The sequence below is a fragment of the Alexandromys fortis genome, unplaced genomic scaffold (genome assembly GCF_014885135.2).
Source record: "Alexandromys fortis isolate MF-2015 unplaced genomic scaffold, M_Fortis_MF-2015_v1.1 scaffold_137, whole genome shotgun sequence".
In the NCBI taxonomy this organism is placed as follows: Eukaryota; Metazoa; Chordata; class Mammalia; order Rodentia; family Cricetidae; genus Alexandromys; species Alexandromys fortis.
The window spans coordinates 2657852-2665536 of record NW_026068009.1 but is presented as its reverse complement, the minus strand read 5'-3'; positions in this window follow the sequence as shown (position 1 = coordinate 2665536).

Here is a 7685-nt window from a genome sequence, read left to right as displayed (position 1 = left end):
GGGAGGGAAATGGGAGGCGGGGAGGAGGCGGAAAAATTTTTTTTTCAATAAAAAATTATATTTAAAAAATAGTATAGGGAATATACACAGAATTCATTATATACTTGGATAAAAATGGTTTCATGTAATACTATAAATTAAAAATAAAAGACCAGTTTCTATCACTGAGCTGTAAATTCTTTGTTGGTTAAAAGTTTAATTGGTATTCTAAAATTCTGTAACATCAAACATGTGGAACTTTCATCGAGTTTAGTGCTTTGTCATTGGTGAGTCTTTCTCCTTACGAAGACTAAGGCCAAAAGTGAACAATGTCAGCCTTGTACACCACGTGTCCTGTCCAGACCCTGGTGTTGTTTGCATGCTTTCTGACTTCATATTTTTCCCTGTCATAAGAAGAAAGACAAATACAATATGTACTCACTCATAAGTGACTTTTAGACATAAAGCAAAGAAAAACCAGCCTATAGTTCAGTTCTACAGAAAACCTAGACAACAAAGAAAACCAGCCAACAAATCACAATTCCAGAGAACCTATACAACAATGAGGACCCTAAGAGAGATGTACATGGATCTAATCTACATGGGTAGTAGAAAAAGACAAGATCTCCTGAGTAAACTGGGGGCATGGGGACCTTGGGATTTTGGGACCTTGAAGAGGGGGAGAGTAGGAAGGGGAACAGAGAAATATGTAGAGTTCAATAAAACTTAATAAAAAATTATAAAAATAAAAAAGAGGACACTAAGAGAGACATACATGGATCTACATAGGAAGGAGAAAAAGAAACAATCACTTGAGTAAAATGGGAGTGTGAGGGTCGTGGGAGAGGGTAGATGGAGAGAGGGGAGCAAGGAAGGGGAGTGGAGAAAAATCTATAGTGCAATAAAAACAATAAAAAAATAAGTAAAAATAAAATTGTAGGTTATACACTAAAGAAAGAATGTTGATACCTTTCATGTTTACTTCTGCATGGTTACATTTAACTAACTTGGAAAAAAGAATTCTAATTATTTTGTACACGGGTGCGATGAAACTTTTAAAAAGTAGTTGTATTATGTGGTAGCCTCATTCAAATTTTACTAATTTTTAATTTCCTTTTAATTTGCAGATGTTTATTATATTTTCTCACATTGTAAAGTAGCCTAATGTGCCATAAAACATTATTAACTGCCATAAAAATTAAACTGCCACTCAGTGTAATTCGTTTACAGTCCTCTGTTATTCAGAATAGAAGTTCAGAGAAGTCCAGTTCACTGTAGTAGCTCCCCATTCACGAAACAAACGATATAGGCAAAAATATATAAAGGAAAAAGCAGTCATACATGGCACAGGGAGGACTCAGTCCCAGGCAGTTTTTACCACTTAGCATAACATGAGACACAGCAGGCTGAACTGCGTCAGTACCAGAAACAAAATCATTACGATGTTTAGATGCATGTCTTTCATTGGGAGGCACGTGTTTGCATTCTATCATTGGGAGGCACGTGTTTGCATTCTATCGTTCTGACTTATATATTTCCAAACAAGCGTCTGAGAAAAGACCGATAAAGCCAAATAAAGAAAGAAAAAAGAAACAAAAGAATAGGAATATAAGCATGCTTGAGTTTTTTTTTTTCATTAGACATTCATTAGATTAGCATGACTGGGCAAGATATGGGTAATGATTATGTGAGTTGTTAGCATTAAGGTTTGCCCAAACAGTTTGTGAAGCTGTCAAATGCTGAAAGATTACAGGAACAAGTTAGAAGAGAGGAAGAAAAAAAAATCAAAAGAAATAAATCTTGGCCAATTCTTGTAGACATGTCTAACCTTTTGACATTGAACATGACATTGTCATTTATAAAGCTCATATTTGAGAACTGCGCAGCTGAGTTAAGAAGAAAAAGCACAAAACAGTTCTCACACTGTTTTAAGTAAGTTTCAATTTTGTACTGCACCATGATTGTAGCTGTTGTTGGTCAAATGTGGCCCCTGGGCCATAGGATGGTCATGGCTGCATGATGAAAGCCGCCATGAAATACAGTCTACTTAATCTGTTATTCCAATTTTTGATTGAAGCATAATAAAAGTGATTTATAGTCAGAAGAAACATTGTGATTTGTATTAAATAAAAATATATTTTCATGGTTAAGTTGAAGAAACAACATATTTGAAGGAATTAAATACGTTCAGTTGCCAGCCCTTTACAAATTGCATTTAAAGAAAACAGAATGGAAGAATTAAAACAGTCAATGATAATCAAATAATAGACACATTTTATAGAACTTTATTTTTTTTAAAGTATAACATTAAAATTACCTCTGTGCATGGCAACCTTATTGATATTACATTAAATATTTCCACAATGATGTACTACATTACAACAATTTTATTTCATGTCACATGAGAGAGTGCCTTGATGTGGCTAGGCAATAGTCTTCATAAGTGTAATACATAAGAAAATATTCTGTAAATTGTAATACGTAATTCAACAGTAACCTCTAACTAATAGAGTTAGAATTCTTCAGATAGTTTAGGGTTTGGGTGTTTGGAAGATTGCATTAAAAATGGCGTTGGAAGATACTTTTATTGTCACTAAGCTGAAAAGTAGAATAGCACAAGTTTTTAAAAATGTACTTTTACAACTTGACCTGTGTTTGAAACTTTAAATGATTTGAAGATTAAGAAAATGATCAAAAATGCTACTAGTTTAAAAGTTTCAAATTTGATTAGTTTTAGAATTTTACCTTCATGTAATTTTCCTGTCTTTGGAGATTTAAAACATTTCTCTTGGAATTTTGATCATGCCCATAATATCATTTTTTGGGATTCTGAAGAAAGGAAGAATATTTTTGACTTAATGTATCTTGCCATGACTGGACAGTGATATATTTGACAGAGACTTGCTAACACAGTTCAAGGGTTTCTCTGATGGCAAGATTACAGAAGCTCAAGAAGATACATAAACATTTGAACCACAAAGAATGTCCCCACACAGCACAACAGAAGTGTTTCACCTTTGTAGAGTTGTGGGAACTTCAGCTACTTTTAAACACACTTACACATATTAAAGATTTCATTGGGTGCAAAAGGATCACATTTCTTATTGCTGTGAGTTCTGTTTTATCACACCCCTAGCCTCTCCGGAGAAGTTAATCTGAAAGACAATCTCTGGCAATGCTCCGCATACTCGGATTATGCCTAGAATCTTCGAGACATTTAAAATTGTTTCCTATACCTGCTGTCATAAAGTATTCCGCACAGAGTGACTTAAAAGCAAAACTTTATTATCTCACAAGGCTGGAAGGCAGTAGTCCCAGGTCAAGTTGTGGGCAGGGTTGATTCTTTCTGAGGCTCCAGGAGTAACTTGTTCTCTGTGTCTTTCTTGACCCCTGGTGGTTGGCAAGCAATTTGTGGCATTTCTTGGCAAGCATACTTGGACTCCTTGATGGCTGCCTCCATATTGGATGTCATTCTTCATGTTTCTTGTTTGCGTCCAATATTCTTTTGTCAGAAACATCATTCCTATAGTGATTGGGCTCCATCCCATCTCCTAATATAATCCCATTCTAACCAAGTCTATCTCCAATGAGAATATTCTCAAATAAGGTCATATTATAATATCCAGAATAGGATTTCAATATTTTACCTAGTGGAGAAATAGAATTTAATTTGTAGCAGACATCTACGAGAACAGTACTTCTGGAACATGATGGGTGGGCAGCATGAAGAGCTGAGAACAGTTCAATAGGACGTGCCAGAGATTATAGTTAATTCGCCTGTTTCATCTTATAGGTGGTTGTGGTGCTGATGCTGGTGTGTGTGTGTGTGTGTGTGTGTGTGTGTGTGTGTGTGCATGTACACATGCATTTATGCACGTTTGTATATCTGTGTCTATGTATGACATGTCTCATTCTGAGACTTCTGCTGGATTCTTGAAATTGTGGAAATCTCTGAATGTTACATTGACTGTTTCTTCCCCAAATATATACCAGTTTCCAAGTTTAGCTTACAAATTAAGCTCATGGTCCTGAAGAGATGGCTCAGTGGTTAAGATCACTTATTGCTGTTACAGAGAACCTGGGTTCAGTTCCCAGCACCCACACAATGGATTGCAATCATCTGTAATTCTAGTTTTAGGGCATTTGATGCCCTCTTCTGATCTCTGCAGGCACCAGACATCCACATAGAACTCATGCATACTTGCAGGCAATGCATTTATATGCATAAGAAATTTGACTTAATGAGAGGTTAACAAAAATAAGTTATATTAAAATAGAACAATTGTAACAGTGCATAAGCTTATCAGTGCTCCTCATATATATTTGAAGCAGGGCTTATTTATTATATTTAACACCTCTGTTGTAAGAGCTGTGGGCCTGCTTTTCGTCCCGCCTGGCTCCCACATGGCTAGCTTTACACCAGAAATAACAACACATAAACTGTATTCATTTAAACACTGCTTGGCCCATTATATCTAGCCTATTCTCGGCTAACTCTCGCACCTGGACTAGCCCATTTCCAATAATGTGTGTAGCACCCCCAAGGTGCACTTACCAGGAAGATTCTAGTCTACGTCCGTTCATCCTGGGTCAGCGCTTCATCGCGTCTCTCCTGGAGAGCAGCTCCTTGCAACTGACCCAGAGAGGAGAGCTATCGAGTCTGAGCTCACTTCCTCTTCCTCCCAGCATTCTGTTCTGTTTATTCTGCCTTCCTAATTTTCTACCTATCAGGGCCAAGCAGTTTCTTTATTTTTTAACCAATGACCCTCCTTTATCACACCTCTCTTATCTGGTATCAACTAATTTCTTAGTTTACTGTTAATTCCATTGAAACTGCTCATCGAGTTTCTATATGCAGCAGGAATTATGAAATATGAAGCACAAACCTTACTTTCTGAAGAATCACTTTTAAAGTCCCTAAAACTCCTTAGAGGCACCACGCTTAAGACAGAACACACTTATTTATCACCTGATGACGCTCATGTGGCATATCTACAATTTTTTTTTAGACTGATAGTCAGTCTTGACCACATCATCACAAACTTAAAGCAGCTTCTGGAGTCTTTGTCTATACCATCAGCAGTTGGTGTTCTGTGGTTCAGGACTACCAAGCTTCATTTGAGACAGTAGTAGAAGCTTCCAAGCAGAAAATCCTGCAACCAAATCAAATGTGGAGTAAGAGATGGGGCAATGTGATAGCTAGAGTAATTGATGGATAAATTTCTTGAGAGCAGAGTCATGGCCAGCAACGAATAAATAATTTGTTGGTGTGAGAAGTCCTTCTGTATATGTGTTGCTTTTATTGATTAATGAAGAAAGAAGCTGCTTGGACTGTGTTAGGGCAGAGTTTAGCTAGGCATGGAAAACTAAACTGAATGCTGGGAGAAAGAGGCAGAGTCGTGGGAAGTCATGTACCCCACTGGAGGCAGACAGACTGGAAACTTGCTGGTAAACCACAGCCATGTGGTGATACACAGATTAATAGAAATAGGTTAACCAAAAATATAAGAGCTAGATAGCATTATGCTTAAGTGATTGGCCAACCAGTGATTTAAATAATATAGTTTCTGTGTTATATTTCAGGGCTGAGCAGCCGGGAACAAATTAATAGCCTTCTGCCAACAACTTGTTATTATAAATTTGGGAGAAACAATATGATTAATTATAGCAAAAGACAGTAGATAGTCAAGTGACCCACAGAAAAAACTAGCTAATATGAGTCATGAGTTAGTTATTAATAAGTCCAAACTTGAATCCCCTGAGACCACTACTCAACCATGCACTTTAAGAAGCCTCAATGCTGGTGAGACTTTATGGATATAGTTTCTGATGTTACAAGGTGACACAATTTCACAGAAAATCCCCTATCCTCTGACATATAAAACTTCCACAATGTTGCTTGAGGCTTAGTTTTAGGAATGTTTTGTAGAGTATCCATTGGGACTGGGAACCACAATTCTGCATTTTGATTAACATTATATGGACTTAACAGGTTATATTTAGGAATATATATGGAAGAGTTGAGTGGGGAAAGCAAAGGGAGAAACATAATTAAATTACAATCTCAAAAATAAAGGAGGACACACAGGTAGTTGGTACTCCAATATACCTTTATTGTCCCATATAAGTCATTGCATGCTATCTTTTTAATTGAATCTCACCAGGAACTTAATGATCAAATTTGGGCAAAGGCACAAGTTGCTTTAATTCCTCTTGTTGCAGCCTCCACCAAAAGAGCAATGTCTGTTGTTTGGCTTAGGCTGAGGCTCCAGAGCCTTCCTCTCATGCACTGTAGTCTACAACTTGTTCTAGTTGGGAGCCCCTCATTTGCCCTGTCTGTTGATCTTACACCAATCCTTATTTATGAGGCTTCTACCTCAATCCAGACATTTATCACCCTGTTCTGAAGCCCGCTGTGAAACAGTCCTGCATTCTGACCACATCATATGCGACTTAGTCTTCTGTTCAGGGCTGATGAGCCCGCTCCATTTCATCTCCTCAGCACATACTTTGTCAAAGTCGAACGACAGAAGTGTCTTTACTAGAAGGCGATAATAATAGGCTATGTTTGAAATCAGTGCTTACTTCACTGTTAAAAGCACATGTTTATCTCCTTCCAGGGTCACAGTTCAAAGTCTGGCTCATATAAGAATTTTACCTTTTTTTCCCCAATAGTGGGATTAATAAAAAAATCAACAAATGATTGCTTAATAGATTAATAAAAAACATCAACAAATGATTGCTTGTTCTTTCCACACTGTCTTCCACATTGTCTTCTAAGTTGTCACATGATCTTTTGCAAACTAATTTGTTTCATATTCTAATTTTTCCTATCCTAATGTGGCAGAGGTGGGAGGGATAGGACACAAATGGAATACATTTCTTTATGTTTTTATTTATTTTCTTAGTGCTACCTGGAGTGATGGCAGCAAGTGCTGGGGTATTCTTTGTATATAGAAGCATATACAACTGTAAATAGGCAGAAATAAAAGTTAGGATTTAAGAAGAAGCGAAAGAAAAAAAGGGAACCCCACAAAATTAAAACCATTATAGAGAGAAGTTAAGATCTAAAGGAACTAAGTGTTTTTCACTCAGTTCCTCAGGTTAAGAGCATTTGCTGTGTAAGAGTGAGGACACGAATTTGAATCCATAGAATCCACGTGAAAGTGGGCCATGATTGTGTGCGTCTCTAGCAGTGTTGATTCAGGGACTTTGCCAACTAGCCAAACAAATTGTGAGCTTTTTTTCAAAGAGAAAACTTGTCTTGTAGAATAAAGTGGGGGCTATAGAGGAAGACAACGGAGGTTAATGAGAAAAGAGCTCTGATGTGCGTATTATCTTCATGGCACTTGAAGGAAAGATGGAGGGACGTCAGATAGAGAAGCTTGTTGCATGTGAACGTGAAAGAGTGAGTCAGTATTTGATCTCTTCTGTCACTCAAATTCTGCCCATAATGGTAGGTGTCCTGTCTTTATTTGCTCTTCATGGGATTCATTGTAAAGTACTGTCATATACTGCTGGGTCAGTTTATAAATTATCTGAATATTTAAAAATTAAATATAGCAGAAATAGAATTATGAAATACAGGTTAAAAGTCTTTGTTAGACCATGTGATTTTACAAGTAAATAGTATGTTAAAATATCACAATTATTATTAATACCAAATGTAAGTATAATGTTGTTATGGTGTTTTTTTCCTTTTTAAG